Genomic DNA, 26,032 nt, shown 5'->3' with positions numbered 1-26,032 from the left:
GCAACTGGTGGCTCTTAAGCCTTAAAGGACTGCTAGTGTCTCACTGCTGTATAATTTAACTGTTAATTTCTTGTATTATCCATCTGTATATAACTTAATGGTTCATTTCTTGTGTTATATATCTACCTTTATAAATATATTTATATATAATTACTAGCAATCTGGTTTGTCTCTCTAGAGAACCCTGTCGAACACATGCTCTCCAAGGGGCCCCTTCTAGTTCTGTTGGGTGGATTCCTGGAGCCCACCTAACCTTGCCTAGGCAGGGAAGGTGCTAGGTTGGCCTAAGAAGCCATCATAAGAAGAGGGAGAGAGAGAATGCCTGCAGGCATGGTTTGAGAAGGGACAGTGAGACATTGGCCGGTCATCTGACCTGTTGATTTGGTTTTGTTAGCCTCTGCAGCCACATGGTTCAGAATGACCCAATGGATTAGGGATTTTCCAGCTTCCATTTCCTTGAACAACTGCAAGCCGCTTGTGTGACCTGCCTTGAGAGCTACTTCCACTCTATGAGTCAACAGCTTGCTGTCTGACCTTCCCATTTGGATTCCTCAGCTCCTGCAACTTATTATCTGACCAGATTCAACAACTTCACTTTGTGAGTCAGTGGACTGTTGCCTGATCTGATGATCTGGTTCATCAGCCTTTGCAAACACATTAATGAGGTGAACCCTACAGACTGACCCCTGACCTCTATACATATCTGGGACTCACCAGCTTCCACATCTTGAGGAGGTATTTATTTACTTGATAGCTATTTAGTTTTGTGAGATGCTGCAGAGCAAATCATGGAGCACCTTGAACCTCTACCTCCTAGGTACTTGTCTGCTACTGGTCCTACAAAATGAACTTTAACATTTATGATTCAAGAACTAAACCAATGGAGATAATGACCAGGGCAGAAGGGACAGAGTGACAGAGCCAGTGGTTATAAGTCCAGAAAAGGCTTTTCAGTCAAGATAGTGGGACAGGAAAGCAAGATAAAGAGGAGGATATCCCCCAAGGAGATGAGAGGAGGCTATGCAGATGGAACTATGAATAAGCCTACCTTCAGGGGGCAAAATGTTTGAGAGGGACTGAGAGAAGAGGCCTTCCCTAAAGAAGATCAAATTAGCCTATGCAGATTTTAAATATGAATCCCAATGTGCAGCCTATTGATTCTGATACCAAATTATATGCTGGTACTTAATAAAACTTATACCTGTGACTCTGGACTGTAAGTTGTACGTGGCCACGGCAAAGAAATTAATGAGCTGAGTAGGAGAGGCCTGTGGGAACAATAACTGGTGCCATGACTGAAAAGTATTGGAGAGTACAGGTATGCTTAAGCTCTGCTTCATATGAATCAGACCTGATGTTGACGGTTGAATCTGTTTCCTGCATCTATAGTTAGAGGAGGTGAGAAGCTGTCAACCATTTTTAAACCACTATTGGCTGAGGTTAAAAATTTGCGTTTTAAATTTTATATGCACTAATGAAAATGCTGCTCTTTGGGAGATTATGTAACACATCACCTTCAGAAAGAAGCATTAAAGAAATTTAATCAAACAAAAATCCCATGGAATACTGAACTCTTCTAATGAAATGATCTTATTTCCCCGTAAAAACTAGGCATAACATATAATTTGAATGATTGTCATGGGTTGGCCACAAAATAATGAATTATGAATTGGACGATAATGTCATCCAAAGAATCCTCAGGGACGCAATGTAAAAAGTTATTTTTAATCCTATGATCAGTATATTCCGAATCTTGTCCAGCCCAATGTGGAAATTAGTGTCAAAGTGTATCTCTAACTTCTACTATTTCAAATTTCCACATTTCCAATGCACTGCATCAGTATTATGCAGGCTTATACAATTCCAGTAGGAAATACAGAAGAGGATAAAACACATCAGAATCACCTGCGCATTGGTCATTTTTTTGTTCCTTAGGACATTGCCAACAACTGGGGTACTCTATGTTTGTCTTATCTGGATCAGGTCTAATGATGTTGACAAATTTCAATCTCTTACGAGGATATCCCAGAAACAATAATACCCAAATCAGGCACTTCTTCTTCTTTCCTGTATGCCGCTGCTGGTGTTGCACAATCTGTAGGCTGAGGGGAGAATACAATGTGAGTAACACACAACCTGTAGGTCTAGATGCTGTTAGAGTTCTGTTCCTCTTCTTACACAAAATCCCTAATACTGTTAATGGTGCCCTTATTGAGTGATGGAAATCATGCTTTTAACACGAGCAATAAAATCTAAAACTCTTAATTTTCAGACACGTGAGTAAAAGATGGCTTTCGAATAAATAGTTTAGACACTGAAATACACATTGCACAACGTCAAATAAGCTTTCAAAAAGAAGAAACAAAAAAGCCAGATCCCTACCTCACAGCATACAGAACTATCAATTCCATACGGTGTGATTCTCAAGAAGAATGATAAATCAATGAACCTTGAAGATGGTTATGTTAATTAAGACAGCTGGAAACATTATAAATGGGCTATATGAAAAGCTATTGTAAACTGAAGATTACTTTCTAGATGGAACTATAAATCATAAAATCACTTCAGAAACACTGAAAAACTCACTATCAAGTATAGTTAGATGCGTAAGCTGCTGATAGGACACAGGAGACTTCCCTACAGAGTTTCGAAGACTGTAAAGCCATGACAACCAGTTAATTGGTTTGTACCTCTGACCTGGAGATTAGCAGTCCAACTCTAAACACACGTCAAAACCGGGGCTCCATATAAACACATATGTCATCTATCAGATTGAAATTTATATGGAGATTTTGGAAAGAAGTAAGAAGTATACATCACCCATAGTGAGTGCACTTTTGAATCCAAAGATAAATAATGCTTTAAATGTAGTATTATTTGTTGTAACCTAATGCAGTTTGATAGTTGACCTAGGCAGGCCCGTGGTGAGGAATTGGCTTGAGAGGAGTACAGGCAATCTACTTCTAAGGTATTCTCCCTGAGGGGAAGATGACCTCCATCTTTGGTTAATTTTCAGAAAGGATTCAATGGAGACCTAATCAAAGTGGGGTTGCAGGAAACAGACACTGAGTTATCACTGTAATCAGCAACCCAAATCTAAAACCCAACTCACTGCTATCGAGTGGATTCCAATTACAGCAACACTTTAGGAGAAGGTGGAACTGCCTGCCCCTTGTGGGTTTCTGAGAATGTAACTCTTTATAAGAGTAGATACCCTGCCTTTCTCCCCAGGTGTTACTTGTAATTCTGAACTGCTGACCTTGCAGGTAGCAGCCCAATCTTTAACCAGTAAGCAACCACCAGGCCTTTTGCAAATTGACTACTTACCCAGTGAATTCTATCATTCAGGGAGATGCGAAAAGACCTAGGACCCTGGTGGGCAGGACAGCCTGGGCCCTTGTACACGTTCACTCTCCTGGGGCCAGATCCCAGGAAGCATGGATCCCTCTCCAGCTCTGCCCCCCTAGAGCCCCAGGGTTGCTAACCTTGTTTGGAGTCAGGTGAATGGATTTGGTTCACAACCCAGTCAGAAGTTGAAATCTTTTCTTGTGATGCTTCAGTGTACAAGACAATAGTAACAGATTTCTAACTCCCTAGACTGGACTGTATTTCTCTGTGGCAAATCTTTGTTGAAAAGCAGACAATGTCGAGAAAGGCATGGCAGGTTCTTGGCCTGTACTTCTTGTGCTAAATAGTGACCACCCCCAACCCCTAGGATCAAAATCATGTTCTAAACTGAGGGAATCTGGATTATAAACAAAACCCACTCTACATTTACAGAGCAATTTTACTAATTTCTCAAATATAAATTATCAACTTTAGATCCACATTTATATATTCAATATTTATTTTCAGCATAAAGTGGAAGTTTTAAAGGTCTCAAAACTCGCAAACTCTATGAAAGGTAAACATCTTTTCACCAAGATTCTAACTGGGGAAAAAAAGTTTATTTTATGCAGAATGTTCTTTTTCGGCCTGCACTGCACCTCAGACCATAACCCTTGACTTATTTGGCTAATGTGATCAAGTTGAATAATGCTCATGAATGCCATTCCGACAATGCTGAGCTTTTCATCAAGTTTAACCTGCTCCAATCCCCTTGCCTCCTGGGTACTCTTTAGAATATCTATTGTATGTGAAGAAATACCTATGGTTCGGTAGCCCATTTATGCACAGTAGAGTGTGGTAACTAGAGAAACTTGCTGTAGAGGTGGACAATGAGACCGAGGGACACCAATAGGACAAGACAGAGATCTCCTAAACAAGAAAACAAGCCAGGGGAATCCTTATTTGCTCCTCTCTTAAGTTCTTGGGTTTATGGTTGTCCAATTTTAAAGCCTTTGTGAAAGACTGAAGCCTACAGTAAAGGAATGGCAAGGGATAGGTAGATGGGTGATGCCATGAGCCAAAGTGATGGCAGAAGCTTAAAAATACAAGATGTGTCCAGCAAAGAGATGACTTATCAACATATTTGTGCCTAGATTCTGGACTCCAATTTTTCTAGGTAATGCTGACAGATAGCAAACAACACAAACTGTATGAGAGGGGTTATTGGTTTTGGTTTAAGGATAGCCAATCCATAGTCTTGGTCTACTAGGGAGAAGGGGAAAAGCTAGTGCCAAGGCTTGATCATGTAAAACATGCTCCACCAGGAAAATAGTTTGGCAAGAAAACAAAATGAATGTGCTGGGCAGAGGTTATGCTGTGATAAAATAGGGAGGCAGTAGCCTGAGTGGCTAGTTGGACATCATTGGAACTGCCCTTTTGCAACCCCCGGGGTGTCTCTGAAGGCAGGGATGTGTGAGGTTGCAGTTATAGGATAAAGGGTGTAGACTAGTGTTCCTCTGAAACTAATCAGCAAGTCAGGCCACTAGAGAAAAACACAATTTCTTTAATGCCCAGTCATCAAGCATACCTTAAATATAAGGCTCACCATACCACCAAGTCTTAAGAACGGGTTTCAACTCAGGGGTCTTATTTTGGTCAGTTACAGAGAACGGTTGCCGTCCAGACCCCTCCGTGAGCAACAATCTTAATCTAAGCTTGACTAAGTTCCAACTCCTTCCAGAAAACTGTTAGCCTATGCAAAAAACAAAACAACAGAATGGTGATAGTCATTCTATCACCAGTCAAGAGATCAATAGATACATTGTATTGGATGAATAAACCTTACTTGGCTGTTTAGAGTGTTGAAGAGCAGGGATCTTACTTTAGGGAGTAGGTTCACCTCACCCAAACCACAGTATTGTCAATGGCCTCATATGTGGAAGTTGATCACTGAATAAGGAAGACTGAAGAAGAATAGGTTTGACTGAATTGTAGTGATGGCCAAGAATACAGAAATAACGGTCTCCAAAAGCACAAACAAGTCTGTCCTAGAATAAATGAGCTCAGAATGCTAGTTAGAGGTAAAGAGAGTGAGAGCTCATATTACATACTTTGGACAATGTTGTCAGAAGAGAGCAGTCCCTGGAGAAGGACAGTATGTCCGGTAAAGTAGAGTGGCAGTGAAAAACAGGAATCCCTCAACTAAATGGATTGACACAGTGACGGCAACAATGGGTTCATCCTAAATTGAGAGTCTGTTAAAGGAGAACGCAGTGTTTCCTTCTGTTGTGTACTGGGTTCCTACTATGTGGAATCAACTCAAACACCTAACATTGACAACCTCAGAAACCACTAATCAATACACAAGGCAGGCACAAAGTACTAGTGTGATAGTTATATTTACAAAAGTTATTTCCATGATAACAGATGCCAAACCTTTCCTGTGAAGTTTGCCGGAACATAAACTCTCTTATTAAAAAGAAAGAATGGGTTTCCTTCACTAAAAAAAAAAAAAAATAGAACAAGGTGATGATAAAATCACTGAGGAATTCCTGTCCCTCATTGATTTACACCATTCTCTTGGGGGTGGGCTGAAAGAACTTCTCTAAGATCCATCCAGCATGTCTTATGGCAGAGTGTTTCCCATCTTGGGCCCAAGTGTGAGGGTAGCACACACTCACTCAGGTGTGAGTGACTATTTGTCCATCAAGAGTACTGTAAATCATTTATCCCTCTACGCAAGTGGTTCTCAACCTGTTGGTCACAAACCCTTTGGGGGTTGAACGACCCTTTCACAGGGGACGCCGAAGACCATTGGAAAACACATATTTCTGATGGTCGTAGGAACAGAGACCTTATCCATCTCCAGGCAGGTCTGCCAACATGCAGGTACACCAACATGAGTCCCTGACGTGAAGACTGTTACCCATGCTACACCAGGCTTCAAGACAAATATTCATTTATTTATAATTAGAAATATTTCACAATATATAATTACATGTTGTTTTTGTGATTAATCACTAGGCTTTATTTATGCTCAATTTGTAACAATAGAAATATATTCTGCATATGAGATATTTAAATTAGGATTCATAACAGTAGAAAAATTACTGTTATGAAGTAGCAACAAAAATAATTTTATGGTTGGGGTGTCACCACAACACAAGGAACTGTATTAAAGGGTCACAACGTTAGGAATTTTGAGAAACACTGCTTACACTGAGGGGTCAGCTGCAAGACTTGAGGATCCCTCCAGAACAAGTGAGCTATGAGTTGAGTGGGTTTCAAGATGCTCAGAGGGTCCAGAATCAACTGAATCACAATTAAATTCCATGAGAAACTTCAAGGCTAATCTAAAATAGATTAAAGACCAGAGGATTCACACAGTATGAATAAACACTTTTTTTCTTAAGTTCAAGTTATTGGGTGAAAACATAACAATAGTTGTGAGAGTACACTTAATAACATTTTCTATGAGACCAGGAATAAACTGTTAACAAGGTCAGATAATGATACTTCAAGAAAACTGTAGACCAATATTTGTAATGGATCCACAAGAAAAAGTGCTTGAAAATATTGGGAACTGAGTCAGACAACACACTGAAATAATTATATACCATGATTAATTGGAATCTTCCCCAGAGTTGATTTAACATAAGAAAATAAGCTCTGTAATATAGCTATTAATGCAAAAAAGGATTAACCATCTAAATAGACACATGAAAAGTACTAAACAAAGTCAGAGGCTTTTCATGTAAAAAAAAAACACCTCTGCAAATCTAACATGAAATAATATAGTTCAACATGTGAATATGCTAAGACACATTCCTATTTTTTTAAAAATGAAAATGTCGGGCACCATCAGCCTTCTTCACCACATTTGCTTATGCACCCATTTGTCTTCAGCGATCCTATCATGGAGGTGTGCACCCAATGATATGATTTTTTGTTCTTTGATGCCTGGTAACTGATCCCTTTGGGACCACTCGATCACACAGGCTGGTGTGTTCTTCCATGTGGACTTTGTTGCTTCTGAGCTAGATGGCCGCTTGTTTATCTTCAAGCCTTTAAGACCCCAGTCACTATCTCTTTTGATAGCCGGGCACCATCAGCTGTCTTCACCACATTTACTTGTTCACCCACTTTGGCACCAGCCGTTTTGTCAGGAGAGTGAGCATCATAGAGTTCCAATTTAATAAAAGAAAGTATTCATGTATTGAGGGAGTGTTTGATTAGAGGCCCAAGGTCCTTCCACCACCTTAATACTTAACCTATAAATATAGACTCATCGATCTACTTCCCCATCCTCCTATATATATTTGCATGTACATGTCTTTGTCTAGACCTCCATAAATGCCCTTTGACTCCTAGCTCTTTCCTCCATCTCCCTTGACTTTCCTCCTGCCCTACTACCATGCTTCGTTGCCACCTGGGCTAGAGTATACCTCTTATCTAAGCAACCTTACCCTTGATCATTCCCCACCAGACCTGCCACTCCCCCCTCTCTACCATTTGGGGTCCCATGTTGTTCCCTTGTCCCTGGGTTTGTTAACACCACTTCCTTACTCCCCCTACCTCCCACCCCAAGTCCTCCCGGAACTGTCGGTCCCGTTGTTTTTCCTCCAGATAGTTCATCCAGCCTGTCCTATTCAGACAGACCAGAGGAGACACTAACATGCATGAAAACAAGACAGAGGAAAACAAAGCAACAGTATACAACCAGACAACAAAACAACAAAAACAAACCACTGACAAAGAACAAAACAAAACACTTCCAAAGAGAAAAGCTTGTAGTTAGTACAGGGATCGTTTGCTGGCCCTTAGGAGTGTTTTCCAGTCCAGACTGTTGGGGTACCCCGCCCTGGCCCCAAAGTCCACTTTCAGCATTCCCTGGGGACCTTGCCCTCCAATCCCTTGCTGTTCTGCTGCACTCCCCCAGTGCTTTGCCTCGCTGTGGTGGGATCAGGTCAGGTGCAATTCCCACACTGTGTCTCCGGTGCTGGCCCCTGTATCGCCCTTACCCACTGAGGGGCATCATTTCTCATATAGGGACAAGCCATGTTGTTCTCTCTGTGGACAGGCTGCTCTACTCAGGAACATCATCCTCACGGCCTGGTGGGCCAGGCTGTGTTCCACTCTCTCCTCCTGCCCCTTCATCTGCTCCTGTGTGCTCTGATCAGTTATGTCCATCTCCCGGAGCTGCAGAGCCAATGTCGTCCTTTGGAACAAATTCTTTTCGGGGGAGGGGCAGGAATCCACTTAATTTATGGTGCTGGGGCCAGCCTCCCAGTCCTCTCCACTGGTTTCCTACTCCACGCCGGGATATTGCAAAATGCGATTTTTTTAAAAAAGAAAAGAGGCTTCCAAAATGAAATAAAATTGCCTCTAATCATAAATTAATGTTCATATCCATAAAATATTCAAAATAAGTCATAAATACCTCATAAATATAAAAACGTTGTAGGCTACATTTCAATACACCAAAATAACTTTTGAAACTTAACCCAATAACTATTAATTGTTAATCCACAACTCCCAAACCATTAACCCTTACACCTTAAGATGCTGAGCATTCTTACAGCACACTAATAATATCCTAAAACACTGAACTCCTAACCACCTGAAAAGCTCTTTACATCCACAATGTCTATTTGCACCCTGAGCATTCCGTGATACCCACAGCCCAGTGGAAATGCTAACAGCATACACCAGGGATCCTCAAACCAGGCCCGCGGGCCACATGCGGCCTACCAAGGATATTTATCAGTCCCACCAGTTGTTTTTGCTGCCGCTGTCTGTCCTGCTTAGCAGCCGACCCGTCCAGTGTGCATATGCATTTGTTCATAGTTTTTAAAAAAAACTACAGTCTGGACCTCCAACGGCCTGAGGGACAGTGAACTGTCCCCCTGCATAAAAAGTTTGAAGACCCCTGCCATACACACTCAAATTAACCTAATTCAATTATCCCAATTGCTTGAATCAGGAACACAATTTTGAATATATTCTATAACTTTAATGTTAACTTTATGACAAAATGTCTCAATATCAGAAACCACCTTCCAAAACTATACTGTTTAAACCATAGCTCTATATCTTTATACCATAACACATAAGCCCCTAAGCAACTCCAAACATAAACTGGTAGGCACGACACATTCTAAACATAAAGCCCTTTAATCCGTCCACCAACATCTGACTCTCCACTCATGACACTTAAATTCTAGTTCTATCCATTGACTGTTGTTCTTGAACCGGGCACATTAATCCCATGACCTAGATTCCAATCACAAATACAGACTCTGACTCTAGCACTCTACAACCCTACACTGAACCCAAATCTAACCCATCAAGAAACTCACATTGCTAATTATGTATGTGGAACTGTCTGCTCTCTCAGACTTTACCTAAATGTAAGGAACTAAGGTAGGTAGACAGGCAAAACCAGGAATCACAGCACATTTTCAGTAAACTTTTAAGGCATTTGCATCTGATTCATGGAAGGTGGCAAAATAAAGTGTTTCATACATGTTTGTATATGAATATTCTATATACATGAAATGAAAAGCTCATTAGCAATAAGTACACATGGGAATCCCCACACTGGAAAAATAAATGGATCATGAAGAAACACTAGTAAAAAAGTAAAACAAAAGGGGCAATAGTTAGAAGAAATGCAAATGAGGACTTTCAGGTTTATGACCAATATGTGAAGAGCCCAAAGTCACCATTCCAATCCCCAAGAAAAAAGGTGACCATATTGAACTCAGAATACTGAGGTCACAGGGCATGGTTTTGTTCTGTTGCCCATTAAAAAAAAAAACCAACTCTCATTGAGTCAATTCTGACTTATAAAGTCTCTACAGGGCAGAGTACAAAAGGGCCTGTGTGTTTCTGAAACTGCAACTCTTTAAGGGACTAGAAAGCATCACCAGTTAATGGTTTTGAATTACTGAATGTGTGGTTAGCAATCCAACACATAACCCACTACATTTCCATGGGTACATCCTGTTCTTATAAACTGGAGAAAACTAGATGGCAGCTAAGAATAAGAAAGGTATTCTTTTCAATGTCTCTAATTAATTGATCTAGTTAGGACCCAGACCAAACATCGGTCCTCAAAACAGGGGGTAGGTACACATAGGTAGGTACACTCTCAGTTCATTGCTACTGTGAACTCATTCTATGTACCTGCCTATGGGACCATTTTGTTTAGTGGTGGCTTTCACCCTATGCCCTCAATAGTCAAATTAATTGAATTCATTGAAGACTGTGATTTGAAGGATGTGATGGGATTAACTAAGAGACAGACCAAAAGAGTTTGTTCCAGGAGAAAATACCTTCGGAAGTTATCCATTAAAAATCTTACGGAGTATAGATTTACTCTGAAACCACAATGGTCACCATACAGAATCAAATGGTGGGCCAAATGATTGCTAATTATGAAATTATTATCTAATTTAAATACAAGGAGCTCATAGGTAGCTAATCTTTCATGCCATCAATGGGTTTCAAAAAGATCATGGAAAAATGGGTTTCAAAAAGATCATGGAAAAATGGAATAAAGATAGTGAAATTAGCCATGATCCTTTTGAAGCCTCTGCATTTCTGTCCCTAATAGATAATGGTAAAGAGTGTAGTATTATTATGTTAAACAGAATAATGTAATAAATCTTTTATAATTCCTCAATTATACATCTTAAAAATCTTTAAGAAACTTGTTCATCTTCCATAAAAACTCAGAAAGAATATTAAGAAATTTACATAGAGTATCTTTCTTGAAGATCTATTAAAATTGGTATTAATTATATTCTCTAGCTATGGTAAAGAGACCAGTTAGGTTACAGTATATCTATCTGTACAATTCACATAGAAACTAGTGAGAGCTGAAAATTAACAAAATGGCTTAATTTTTCTGGGTCCTGCGAATTTTGCCTATTCCAAAAGGTGGTTTCTCATGTTATAGTTAAAAATCCAACCTCATTATATAGTTTTGAGTTTTCCTTCTTTGAAAGAATGCCAGGTCCCATAGGTTCTGGCATGTGTGCACGTGCACGAATGTGTGCCTGGCTTAGTTTTTGATGTCCTTGAGCATTATAATGGTTACCATGGATAGGTGTTCATGGAGAGATTCAAACTTTCTGTCTAATCAGGGTCTCCTGGAAGAAAGCCTGGGTGATGAACTTTGAGAAACCAGCCACCGAAACTCCTCTGCAACATCCCGGAGCTCTGACACACATGGAGTCTGCAGGAGTTGGTGTGGGTTTGATGGCATATGTTTGGCTGGGTTAATTTCTAGGGGTGGGGGAGAATCCTGGCTTCATTTGCTACCCTCAAGGCTGTCAGTTAAACTCCACCAGCAGATCTTTAAAAGAAAAACGAGGCTGGTGGATCCTGTACAGATTTTGAATCTCAGAAACCTCCATAGGAACACTATGAGTGAGAATTGACATTGTGGCAGTGAGTTTGCTTTTTGGGGTTAAGGACAATGAAGGTTTGTAGGTGGCACAAACAGCTTGAACCAGACTGTTCCACTGAGAGTTGATGGGTTAAATTCAGCCTGCATTGCTGTGGAAGACAGGACTGGAGATCTGTTTCCCCAAATGATACTCCAGAAACGCTATGGTATTGTTCTGCTCTATAACACACGAGGTTGCCATGAGATGGAATTAACATGACATGACACCTAACCAAAGGGAAAACAAACATGATGAAAGCATATTCATGTCTATGGACACACATTGGCTTTATGTTGAAAACATGACTAAATCAGAAACACAAAAACAATTTTCATTAAGAATCATCATGCCCATAGTGAAAAACATGTAAGCCTACTGAGAATTTGGCATATCTAAATTACTTAGTGAAGTAGTCCTACTGCTACAGTAAATGTATGGCAGCACCACGAAATGTAAGCAGTTGTATCCCACGATGTGGCAATCTGGTCACATATTAATTGTAGCCTAGAAACCACAAGGAAGAGTTTAAGGTCCTATGGCATCACAGAGTGCACCTGAGAACAATAAAGCAGTGAAGAAAGCAAGCCTTTTATCAAGAATACTTGGATAAAAGGTTAGAAAAATTAAGTATTCCCATGCAGTGGGAGATAGAAAATGGTAACTTTATTTTAAATAATATGATATCTTACTCTATATAAGAATTATATATCTGAGTGTTACTTTGTATTAGGAATAATTGTGTCCCACTTTTTAAAAATGAGGAGCTAACCTTAGTAGGACACAGTTCTTACACAGTCAAATCAAACAAATTGAAGAAGAAACAGCTAACAAACGAAATCAATCGAAAGGATTAAATGAATTTGCATAATTAGAATTGGGTTCTATGAAACATTGTATCCACTAGGAGAACTGATAAAGGAATGCTTTAAATACTATGTCACTGTGAAAATAACTCAAAACAACCAAAAAACTGCTTACCTTGAAGGCATGTGTCACTGAAAGATAATATTAATGCACAAAACCAAAACTCACTGCCATCGAGTCAATTCTGACTGATAGTGACCTTATAGGGCAGGATAGAACTGCTTCCTAGATTTTCAAAACTGAACCTCTTTACAGTTGAAGAAAAGTTATTCTTTCTCCAGACTGATACACGAAGGGACCTGAAAACAAATAAAATATTTGCTGGATTCTGCAAATCAAAAGGATGATAAAGGAAACCAAAATTCCCTATTAATAAAATGAGTGGACATTAAATCTGGGCCAGCAATGCTCTATAAGTCACGAGGGAAGAGAAGGGGGGTGGTGGCATGGGTGGAAGAGCGCGGTGATAAAGAGAGATGAGCCATTAACACAACCAATCTCTGAGCTGAGGTGCTCTTCACACTCCAAGTGGAAAGGTACAGCATCAGCAGAGATAAAACCCAGGAGCTGTAGTAGAGATTTAAGTCAGAACCTCAAATTAGTAAAGGGCTGTGGAAGGCAGTGCATGCCTAAAGTCCATTTGAAGGGTATCCCCATAGATTAAATCCTCCACCAAATTATTGCTGATCATTAATAAGTGTTCTCCTTAAATTCTTTTTGAGATTGGAGTACCTTTTGCAGTCTGAAACAGAGCACAAGCTAGTTTCCGATGGGCAGAAATGACTAAGGAAGCACACACAGCCAAGATCTGTTTTAGAGTAAAAAGGAGACCCCATTTTAAATATAGTTCAAAGATAATATTAGTTAAATCTTAAGAGAGAAAGACAAAATAAAGACACAAACAAATCATCTATCTGGATGAGGGATGCCACCAACAGGAGGTGGAAATGGCTTCCCAGGTTCACATTTGAGATGTGAATTAAAGAGTTTGTAGGGGTGGGGCAGGGCAAATGAAACTGCCACGAAAGCATGATTGGTGGTCAATGAATACATCACAAACATCCTTAGATAGTGGGCTTACAAGATGGGTCCAGGGCCTCCTGACCAATGCAGTTAGGGCAAGGCTGATAGGACATGGCTCCTGTCTAGGAGACCCCTATAGCGTTTGGTGACCTCCATCAAGGACACACATGCAGGCAAACATCCAAGAGACACTGCCCCTCCCTGGGCTGCCTGGAGAGGTGAAGGTAATCCACTCTCCCAAGCCCTCTGCCTGAGGGCAAGATTACCTACAGCCTTGCTTCCTGGGCAGAAAGCACTCAGTGGAGGTTTACTCTATGTGAGGACTTAAACTGTGCCTGGTTTGGGGCTGTGACTGCTATGGCACCCTTTTGCAAAGCAAGGTGCTGGGAAGTTAAACTCTAATACAGACCGCAGTCATCATGGGGTGGCCTGATGACTGCAAGGCTGGCCGCTCCTTTTGGTAAAGGCCACTCTGGGTTCCCTTGCTCTCATGCCTGGCACCTGACATGGAGGGAACGACACCAGACAAGAAACTACCCCCAATCGGGCCTTTCTGGCTTGAGGAGTGAGGGTGCATGAGGGGTTCTGGGCAGGATAAAGGAGACAGAGTATTCCCATGCGTGAATGCTCAGAGACCTGTACCCAGCTCAGACAGGATTTAAATGGAAACGCCCCAGGGGATCGTGGCATCCTGGAACAGGGGCCGACAGGGTGCGGGAATTGTAACATCCTCAGGAACCAAGACACAGCTGGGGACATCACCCTGCAGGGGTCTCCACTCATGGAATCCACATAGAAATATAGAGACACACCTACCCTTGTGGGAAGCTCCCTCTGAACTTTCTCAGTCAGAGGAAGTAGGTTCAATATGAAATTGCATCAGCTAGGCAGGGGGTGGGTGGGAGTCTGTCCTAAGGGGTGTGACCTGGAAGAGATAGGGAGGGAGGGGCCGAGAGGTGAGCTTCAGCACCTGGAGTGGCAACTGATTCATTCTTAGTTGCATAGTCTGGAGGCCCTGCTGAAATCTGTTCATTTTGGGTGACCCTGCCTGCATTTGAAACACAACAACACACAAGCCATGACAGAAAGGTAAGCTGACAGAAAGTGGTTGGTGGAGAGCAGGCATCTCAACTGGGAATATCCCCAGGAGACATTTCCATTGCATGGATTACAGAGACATACCTGACAGCACCTTATGCCATCTGCTCCACTTGACCATGCCTCTCCTGGCACCATATGACTTTCTCATGAACGCCTCCAATCAGGCAAGTCAAAGAGGCCTAAGCCTTGTAGACTCAAGAGCCACAACGGAAAGACCCTTTACAACACTTCATCCTCAGACACTGATTTCAGGCTCTGCTCCCTATGCTAGACCACCCAGACTCCAGCCTCCTTTTCCCAGGTGCATGCTCAGGTGAGCATCTAGATTAGAGATTCCTGAAAATGCCACTGTTGTCTTCTGCTCCTCCTTTTCCCCTCCCCCTCTGTCTCCATCTCCTCATTGCTAAAGACATATTCCCCCCCATCTGTGGGTTCTGTATTACTCTTTTGATGAAACCTTTCTGTGTGTGTAACTGTCTTACTTCCAGCAAGTTCCAGTCATCTCATTGTCCTTCACCAACAGTGTTTCCTTTAATACATTTGTTATGTTGAGCTCTCTCCCTTCCCTTTCCATATTATTGAGTGTTTTTATCAGGAATGGGTATTGGATATTGTCATATATCTTGTCTGCATCTATTAACATCATCAGAGGGTTCTTATTCTTTTTCCTGTTTATGTAGTCGGTTACATTAATGTTTTTTCTAATGTTGAAACTTCCCTGCATCCCTGGTAATAATCCTACTCAGTCAAGGTGAAATACTAACTCAAGGTGCTCTCTAACTCAATCCATCCCATTTCCACAAATCTGTACATAAACTCTTAGGTTTTATGATGTAATCATTCTCCTCGATTAATTAGAGTCATGAAATCATCAAATTTGTTACTGTGTTGTTAAAACACCAGTATAATATATCCCGTTGTAGAGTGTATTTTTAAATGCTTTTACCCCACATTCTCTGCAGTTGTAAAATTGTGTATTAAATTAAAAATTAAAAAATAAAGTTCTCATGCAGATCTACAGTTGTTCAATATTGTCCTTAACTCATGATTAATATTGCAGTTATATATTTTAAAACCATGATTGTATGGTTTCAACAACTGTTCTGAATGATTATTACATTCATGCTTATTTTTATAAGAAATACTCTAACATTTTAGTACTTATTATACTTAGAGCCAGTGTACAATGGAAGTTGTTATTGTTTGGTGTCATTAAGTGAGTTCTAAATCATAGTGACCCTGTGTACCACAGGAAGAAACACTGGTCTGTCCTATGCCATCTTCATAATTGTTCGTATATTTGAGCCCGTTGTTTCAGCCTTTGTCAATCTAAAAAGTTTTCTTCTTGTTTGCTGCCCCTCTACTTTACCAAGCACAAGTTTTAATGTGATGTTACTATTGTATTTACCTCCAGTTTTCAAATACACAAATACACTAAGGTTTTACGTATATGAATAAGAACATATACTTAAAAGAACAATAAAGTCAGACCTGTCATATGAATTCTAGACTCATAGAACCATAGAGAGCAGAGTAATTGCTCCTTAGGCTTTTGTGTTTTTCCATTTTATAGAACATACTGTTTCATCTTTACCATAGCAGGAAGTGTCCTTATAAACAACAGTCCAAAATTAGACCGGTGATGTAGTGGTTTTTTTTCTCAGTCTCACACATGCATAAGCACCAAATGGAAGTTAAAGTGTACTTCAGTATCTTAAGAGATGAAAAAAATATTTAGTTTGGATAACAGAAAAGGGGGTAAAGGGAGACTTCGGACAGGGCAAGATATGACAAAATAATAATTTTAAATTATCGAGGGTTCATGAGGGACGGGGGAGAGTAGAGGGAGGGGAAATTAAGAAGACCTGATGCAAAGGGCTTAAGTGGAGAGCAAATGCTTTGAAAATGATGAGGGCAAAGAATGTACAGATGTGCTTACACAATTGATGTATGGATTGTGATAAGAGTTGTATGAGTCCCTAATAAAATGTTTAAAAAGAAAAAAAGAAAATATTCAGTTTGTTTTGTGTAACATTAAAATGTGTTGCGGTGGTAGAAGTATATTGCTTATTCTTTTATGTGGCCCTGAGCACACCTTTTACCATGTGGATATTCAGTGTCCCATAGGGAAGTTGGTGCCTTTAGCTCAGTCAGTGCTGTCTATCAGGTATGTGACTTTGATCATACATCTGATAATAATCTAACCGTTTGTCAGGATAAGAATCTGAGTGTGTGCGGTTTTTTTCCCCCACTAAGACCTCCATATTTTTTTATTTCCAATTCATCGCAATCCCTTCCTGTATGGTCACTGTAATGAAGAAGAGACTTTCAAATAATGTTGGTGGGAATGATGTCATATTAATCTCTGCCATATCAAGTAAGATTCTTATTTTCCTGAATGTCTATGCAGCTTAATGAAACCTTAACTCCGCCCTGACTTTTCACTTATGTGTTTCCGGATCACACCCATGACTACTCCCCTCCCATTCCGGGTCACGCTGAGATGGGCTGGAAGTGGCGGTGTCCTAACCGGAAGTGAGGGTCATACAGCGGATCCTACTTGCTCTGCCCAGAGAAGCTCGTGCAGCCTGAGTACTGTGTAGTCAGCACGCCCAGGTGAGGGGTCGCGCGGTGACCAATTTGGGGTGACCCTGGTGCACACAGCAGCCTGGCTGGGTGCAAGCGCCCTGCTTCCCCCTCCCCCGCTCCGTCAGCGCCCCTCGCGTGGTGAGATGTGGGAGTGTGTCCCAGGGGCTGCTTCCATCCCCCAGTTTTGGGATTGGTTGGGGTTCCTGGGGAGAATTCCTGTTGGAGAAAGTAGGATCCCAGACTGGGGCTTTGGGCGTCGGGGTTCTCGATTCATTGCGGGAACTTTGCGTGTCTCCCCCCCCTCCATTGTTTCCTTTCACACAGCGGTGGCTCCTCCCTGAAACTCCTACAACGTCTTCTGCTCACAGGTGAGACCCGGGTCTGTGGCTTCTCTCACCACGAAGTGACTGCTGTTCAGGAAGCGAGTGGCTGCAGCTGGGGCACAAAACGTTAGGGCTTCCTCCGGAGGTTTGCCCAGTCTGGTCCCCTAGGCGGTACCTTCTCTGGGAGCGGGGAAGGGGAGGGGGAGGGGTGCACCCGGTAGTCCGGAAACGCCCTGGCTCATTCTTGCCAGCCAGGAGGGCGGCAGCGGGCAGCGCGCTCAGCCTTGAGGGTGTTGAAGTGATATTCCAGCGCACCCACTGCGCATTGTGATATGATTGGCATTCCCAGGTTGCTGGGGGTAAGTCCAGGACTGGGACCTCAAGAGAGGTGACCCAGGTTGGTGGCTACCAGTCAACGGTGGCAAGTAAAAGGAGAAAGAGACAGGCCCAGCTGTACAAAGATGGGGTCCAGTGAGCAGGAACTCAACCAAAGAGAGGGCAGTCTTTCTTTGGAAATGCATATAAGTCTCCAAAGAAGGGCAAGACCCCTCAAGTACGGAAGATCCCCCGTTCCCACATACACTCTTAAAAATTTTTGCATGTTATTTCTTTAATTTTTAAAAAAACCCTGTTTGTGTTTAACAGTAGAAAGAAGCTGGAGGAAAGCTGCTTAGTGAAGGACAGACAGCTGGAGGAAAGGTTTCTTTAAGAGGGACAGGAGGAAATTGCCACCAGTAATTAATTGCTTTTCATGCAGAGAAAGTAGCCAGTAAAAGACATCCAGGCAATTGAACTGAATCCATTATTTCTGCAAATCTGTTAGTGTGGGGGAATGTGGGAGCTGCTCCTGCCTATTGCCCAAAGGGATATTTCTGTTTCTGCTGCCTCTGAAGAAGTAGCTTGTCGGATGTTTAGATTTATGCCGACTCCATTTTAACTGTGTATTCCCACCTGGAGTCATTTTATCCCTGTTCTAATGAAAATTCCGAGTGTGTTGCTTGGTTTGTAGGGTTCTTTTGGTTTGGTTTTGGTTTTGAGTAAGCGCTTTTAGGAAAATTTCCAGCTTTACCGAAGCCACGAGCTAGATCCGGGAGTTGAAGGAGGCTGTAGAGTTGCTCAAGGAGACCACCCAGGTGGGGTGTGGCTCTGCCAATGAGGGACTGAGGGGCTGGCCTGGTGCTCCACACCACTCCTTGAACACATGCTGGCATGACAAGAGGCAGCGCTCCCATGAAAACTCACTGGCAGCTATTCTGACCCAGCGACCCTATGGATAGGGTAGAACTGCCTGTGGGGGTTTCCCAGACTGTAACTCTAACACAGGAGTAGGAAGCCTCATCTTTTTCCAGCCAGTAGTTTCCAGCTGATGGCTTTGTGGTTAGAAGTCCAGCATGTAACCCACCAGACACTGGGACACCTGATCCCTACTGTAGTCTTAATTCTCTACCCAATGTAGCTGTTCTAGAAAAACTCATCCCCACGCCACATGGGACTTCCTACAGTCCCTGGCCAGGGGAAATTCTGTTCAAGTCCCTGCCTGAGTTTGGAGGGTGATTCATTTGCAGAGAACAGCTCTTCATTCCGTGAAGGTTCACACTGTACTTTCTAGATCCCAGCTCCTGTGTAGAGGCAAAAGCCCACCAGCATGTCTGTGTAGGCTGATAGGCCCTACCGTCAGAATTGAGATCAAATTCTAGTGCTTCTATTCATTAGCTGATTTCCTTGGGAAAGTATTTGAGCCTCTAGTGGTTCGTCTCTGAAGTGGGCCAGATATTTGTGGGTTAAGCGACTCAGTGCAGATCTGGCATGCCGTCAGTGGCTGCTGATGTGACCCGTGCTGCAGAGAGACATGCACACACATCCTAATGATGCTGGACCAAGTGGAAAGGAGGCCATGGGTCACTTACAGCTGAGGATGAAAGTCCAGGAACATTGCTGGGGCCTGTCGTCCCTTTCAAATGCCTCAGGGACACAGGCATTTGAAAGGACACGAAGAAAGAGCTGGACACAGGCCAGCCAGGTCCTGGTGCTAACTAGCCTCCCAGAACTCATCCTACTTCTTGATGAGCACAGGGAACCTTTGGCGGGAGTTGAGCAGAGCAGTGACATGACCATGGCAGCATGAGGTATATCACTGGGGCTTCAGTGTGGAGCCTGGCGTAGGTATTTGGAGAAAGGGTGCAGGTGTGCCTGCAGGGAGAGCGGGTCAGAGGTTGGGATAGTTCACAAAGGAGATGTGGCTGTAACATAGGGATTGTAGTGGGGGCTGACGGGAAATATCCAAGCTATTTTGCGTTAGGGGCAGATGATAGAGGGGGGTGGCTGGCAGGATTTGGTAGCATACAGGGTCAAGAAATAAAGCCAACTCTTACCTTTGTGATGTAGGCAAAGCTTGGGGACCTGGATGAGGATCAGGAGGCAGGATGTGGGCATCTATGCAGGCATTTGCATTCCTTACCTGTCAGGACCCCAGGAATAACTTGCTACGTTGACTGTCAGTTACTGAACTGGCTGGGTCTTTTCCCTCTGTGTCACAGCAAGGGCCAATCTGATAAGTTCTCCCGAGATGGCCAAGCAGCCAGACTACAACCTGGGAAAAATTGAGAACAAAGCAGAACCCACTGTAGACCTGCTTCTCAATTACCTGCAAGGTGAGGCTGGTTGCAAAGGGGTGTGGGGTGTCGGGGCTGGGGAGTGGGCGGGTTTTCTGCTGGCTCCTGAACAACTACAGGTGTTGACAGCTGTGCCTTGAGTGAGTATGGGACCTGGGGGACACCACTCACCCCAGTGGACCATGTCATTCCAGCTTTCAAGAAGGCCCTGGACCTGGTCATGCAGGTGCAAAAGCAGACCAACAAAGGAACGAGAAGCAAGAAAAAGCACCACAAATCTGAAAAGCCTAACAAATCTGAAAAGAATGGAAGTTTCCCACAAACTTTTTGAAGCCCCCTTGTATCTATCTCACAACTTTTGCCTGTTCAGTTATTTACAGGTTTAAGCCTTATTGACAGCTATTATAAAAATCTGTTTGCAAGCTAACATTCCATGATCCTTGTCGTTTTCCCATCACCTCTACCCTCCACCCCCCACTTTCTGCAACTGACCCTGTTACCCACCAATAACCTTTGACATCTCACTCGGGGGAAGTTCTGTTCCAGTCCCTGCCTGAGTGTGGAGGGTGGTTCCTGTGCAGAGACCTGCTCTTGTTCATTCCGTGAAGGTTCAGTGTCCTTTCTAGATCTAGCTCCTGTGTAGACACAAAAGCCCTCCAGCATGTCTGTGTAGGCTGATAGGCCCTACCGTCAGAATTGAGATCAAATTCTAGTGCTTCTATTCATTAGCTGATTTCCTTGGGAAAGTCTTTGAGCCTCATTGAGCCCCTAGTGGTTCGTCCTTAAAGTGGGCCAGATGTTTGTGGGTTAAGTGACTCAGTGCAGGTCTGGCAGGCAGTCAGTGGCTGCTGATGCGATCCTTGCTTCAGAGAGACATGCAAACACATCCTAATGATGCTGGACCAAGTGGAAATGAGGACACGGGACACTTACAGCTGAGGATGAAAGTCCAGGAAAATTGCTGGGGCCTGTCCTCCCTTTCAAATGCCTCGGACACAGGCATTTGAAAGGACAAGAAGAAGGAGCTGGGCACAGGTCAGCCAGGTCCTGGTGCTAACCAGCCTTCCAGAAGTGATATCCAGCTTCCTGATGAAGGCGGGGAACCTTTGGAGGGAGTTGAGTGGAGCAGTGACATGGTCATAGCAATATTAGGTATATCACTGGGGCTTCGGTGAGGAGCCTGGTGCAGGTACTTGGAGAAAGGGTGCAGATGTGGGTGCAGGGAGAGCAGTGGGGAGGTTGTTGGGATAGTTCAAGAATGTGGCTGTGCACAGGGATTGTAGTGGAGGCTGATGGGAGATATCAGAGCCATTTTGGGTTGGGGCAGATGGGGGTGGAGGTGGCTGGCAGGACTTGGTAGCATATAAGGTGAAAAAATGATGAATTTTTAATACTTTGTCTTCCTGAGCTGCCCTTTAAAAGTATCTGTTCAACTTTATTAACTCTATCATTTCTTCCATTTGCCTTAGCTACTTTAAGTAATGAGCAATTTCAATGTCTCTTCTGATATCTACCTTGATTTTTTTCTTGCTTTTCTGTCTTTAATGACCTTTTGCTTCCTTCACATATGATGTTCTTAATATCGCCCCCCCTCCCCCAGGTCATTAGTGTTCATTTCATTAAATGTTACCTAAATTCAGATTGGATAGCCATAAAATATTATTTTAGCTCTTTTAGACTCGTTTTAATATTTTTCAGTTTCAAACAATTTCAGAAATTTCAGACTAAATCTATAATAGAGCTATATAATTTATGTTTAACATACTTATATCTTTAGAGTAGTGACTAACTTCTTGACTAATTTTTAATTTGTGGAGTTTTAGTTGTTGACTTATAACATTTATATATTCTGAATACAAGATTATTAGGTATCTCATGAATAGTTACTGATGTAGGTTGCCTTTTTCAAATTCTTGATTGTGTCTTTCCAATTATAAGGGACTTTAATTTTGATGAAGTTCAACTTATGTTGAACTTGGGCTGCTTATGTTTAAGATGTCATAATTGCTTAAAATGGAAGATATCTTAAGAAACCATTCCCTAATCCAGGGTCACAGACATTTATGTATATGTTTTTTATTAAGGGTTTTAGGATTTGGCTCTTACATTTAGGTCTTAAGATCTATTTTGAGTTAGTGTTTGCATAAGGTGCAAGGTGGCAGTCAAAACCCATTCTTTTTTCCTATATCTAGTTGTTTCGACAGCATTTGCTGAAATCACAGTGACTTCTCTGCACTCTTTTTGAATCATTTAGCTATGTATGTATGAGGTTGAATTTTTAGACTCTCAATTATATTCCATCAATAGGTTACCTTTATGTCACTACTACACAGTATAACTACTATAGCTTTTTAGTAAGTTTTCATATCAGGCAATGAGCATTCTCCACCTAGATTTTATTGTTTCTCCAGATTATTTTGGCTATACTAAAACTGTCACATGTCCATAGAAATTTTAGAATCAGCTTGTCATTTTCTGGAAAAGCAAACCGTGAGAGGAATGAGGTTGAATCTGTAGATGAGTTGTAGAATATTGCCTCTGGATAACAATCAGTCTACCAAGCCATGAAAATGTCAGCTTTGTACATGGCTCATTTTTTGCTCAAGTCTCAGTTTAAATGTTTAGCCTTCTCACATCTTATGCAAAGTTCACTCCTCTGCTCCACTATAGTACATTATTTATGAACTTGATATTTATTACAGTCTAAATAGTTTGGCTTGCTTGGTAGAGTTTATGCTTCAAGTAAGTCTTTTATTCTAAATATTCTCTAGGGCCAAACACAATGCCTACTAACAATACTTGTTCTTAATTTTTGTCGGCCCCAGTCTGTGCTGAGAGTGGGCGGATGGAGTGTTGTGGAGCGGAAATACCGCAAGAAATATGCTTGAGGGAAGTGGGTTTTCGGCACCCCCATAAAAGCATGCAATTAGTGGATGATGGTTCTGGAGGGGTCCAATTCCCCAGAGCATCTCTCTGGTGGGAGAGCAACTTTCTGGAGAGGTCTCAGATACACCAGAAAATTTTTCTGGCAGGGCCCGGACTTAGAGAATCGTTCTCTTTTGGTCCGGACCCCAATTAGCACCATTCTGGCAGGGTCATGGATCCCTCAGAGCATCATTCCAGCAGGGTCCCAGAACCCCAAAACATCATTCCACCGATGCTTCCAGTGCTTCATCAGTTTGTTGAAACTTTTAAAATTGAATTCAGTCAATGCTTGGCAACTGGTTTTGGCGAATTCCGTCAGTGCAGCTTGAATATCTTCCATTAGTACTATTGGTGCTTGTTTATATCCTTCCTCTTGAAATGGTGGAATGCCAACTAGTTCTTCTTGGTAGAATAATGTGTATTCTTTCCATCTTCACTTGATGCTTCCTGGATCGTTCAGTATTTTCCCCATAGAATATTTCAATATAGCACCTTAAAGCTTGGATTTGTTTTCTTCAGTTAATTGAAGATGTAGTGAATATGTTCTTTCATTTTGGTTTTCTCACTCTAGGTATCTGCACATTTCATTGTAATACTTCTCCAGATCCTTTCTGAAAGTTTCTGTTCAGCTCTTTGGCTTCATTTCATATGAAGTGCCTTAGCTACTCCATGATTGAAAGCACTTTCCAGAGTCTCTTCTGACATCCAGTTTGATCCTTTCTTTCCTGTCTCTTCAGTGATCTTTTGCTTTCTTCATGTTCTCGGTGATATCCCACGGCTCATCAGGTGTCCTGTCCTTGGTGTTTAGTGAGTCAAATCTGCTCCTGACACCTTAATATTCAGGTGAGATAAACTCAAGGTTGTATTTGGCTCCCGTGGGCTTGTTTTAATTTTCTTCAACTTGAATCTGAACTTCGCTACGAGCAGTTGATGGCATGTTACACAGTTGACTCCCGGACTGATTTTAGCTGCTGACATTTAGCTTCTCCATCTTCTCTTCCCACTGTTGTAGTCAGTTTGATTCCTGTGTATGCCCACTCCAGGTATTTGCTATGAAGAAGTTGTTAGTCTTGTAAAATTCTATCGTGATCTCCAGATTTATTTCTATCACCAAGACCATATTTTCCAATTATTGTTTCTTCCTCTTTGTTTCCAACTTTTGAATTCCAATCACCAATAGTTATCCATGAATTCAGATTGTGTTTGATCAATTTCAGACTGAAGATGATGGTAAAATTCATCAGTTTCTTCATCAGTTGTAGTGGTTGATGCATCAATTTACATAACCGTATTGACTGGATTTTCTTTTATGCAGATAGACAGTATTTTATCACAATAGCATTGTACTTCAAGTAGATCTTGAAATGTTCTTTAGGAAGATGAATGTGATTCCTCTTGAATATGTCATTCCCAGCATAGCAAACTGTTTGACTGTCTGATTCAAAATGGCAGATATTAGTCCGTTTCAGCTCACTAATACCTAGCATATTGATCTTCATGAGTTCCATGTAATATTTTATGAGTTCTGGTTTTTCTGTATTAGTACTTCATAATTCTGAGTTTCAATGATTAGATCATTGTCGCTGTTTCTTCTCATATTGAGACATCCTCTATCAGCAAATGAAGGTCTCAACGGACTTATTCCATCCACGTCATTATGATCAACTCTGCTTTGAGCTGGCAGCTCTTCCCTGACCATATTTTGAGTGCCTTCTATCCTGAGAAAGAGCCCTGGTGGCGTAGTAGTTATTCATTGGTCTATGAACTACTAATTAGCATTTCAAAACCACCACTGTTCCTTGGGAGAAAGACCGGGCTTTTTACTCCCTTAAAGAGTTGCAGTCTGGGAAACACAGAGGGACATTTCTGTCCTGTCCTGTAGGGTCACTAAGAGTTGACATCGACTCACTGGCAGTGAGTTGAGTTCTGAACTGGGGTCTTATTTCTGGCACTATATATGACAGAGTTCTGTTGCTATTCGTGAGGTGGCAGTGACTAATTCTCCACAAGTGGACAACCTAGTTCTTCACATGAACTGCTTTCAGGAATCACCTAGCTCGCACGTCAGAAGTTTAATTGATTTGGACTGTGGTATGGTCCACTGGGTTTTTTTTTAAGCTCTGTTATAAGTGATTATGCTGGTTAACCAGGCTTGAGAACCACTCCAAAATGAGTCAGTTCTCCCAACCCCAATATTCACCAAAAGCAAAGAGAACATATCACATGCACCCAAATATTCAAACAGGAGACGGCATTACCTCCCTTAGAAGCCCACTCTGGTGGCTAAATGGTCTCATTTCCAGACTCCCCCCCGAACCACCTACATGCAAAAAAGTATTTTATAAGCCCCTTCTTTGCCAAAATGACCTTTGTTGGATCATTTCTCTATATTTGAATAGAGACCAAGATCATTCACCTTATTTGTTAGACGTCCAGGAAACACAGGACTTCTGTTAAAATTCCTGGAGATAGCTCTTACAGAGGCAAGAATGAAACATTGTGCCTGTGTTCCCATGTTTTAAAGACTGTGTATCAGGACACGATGACACACTTAACACTGTGATTTCAGACTACAGTACATTATTCCATTAAAAATTATCAACCACAATCATTGTGTCAGTCTGGGTACATTGGAGAAACAAGTCCACAGAAACATGTATAAGAGAGTTTTATTTAAAAGGTAAATGCACATCAAGAAAACATCCCAACCCAGTGCTGCCCAGGCCAACAAGTCCAATATTAGCCCATACATCCGACACCAATCCATAAAGTCGTCCTCCATCTCACAAAACACACGCAATAATGCTGACTG

The 26,032-nt window shown here is 41.9% G+C and overlaps 1 long non-coding RNA gene across 1 annotated transcript; it reads left to right on the top strand.

Annotated features, from left to right (window-relative positions):
- Positions 1 to 17,267: 17,267 nt before the first annotated feature.
- On the top strand, positions 17,268 to 21,331 carry LOC142427906 (uncharacterized). Its single transcript, XR_012780112.1, has 4 exons — positions 17,268 to 17,387; positions 17,685 to 17,728; positions 20,221 to 20,334; positions 20,490 to 21,331. It is a non-coding gene; the product is annotated as an uncharacterized LOC142427906 (long non-coding RNA).
- Positions 21,332 to 26,032: the final 4,701 nt, after the last annotated feature.

This window comes from Tenrec ecaudatus, chromosome 15 (genome assembly GCF_050624435.1).
Source record: "Tenrec ecaudatus isolate mTenEca1 chromosome 15, mTenEca1.hap1, whole genome shotgun sequence".
NCBI lineage: Eukaryota > Metazoa > Chordata > Mammalia > Afrosoricida > Tenrecidae > Tenrec > Tenrec ecaudatus.
This window is presented reverse-complemented; position numbering and strand designations above follow the sequence as displayed.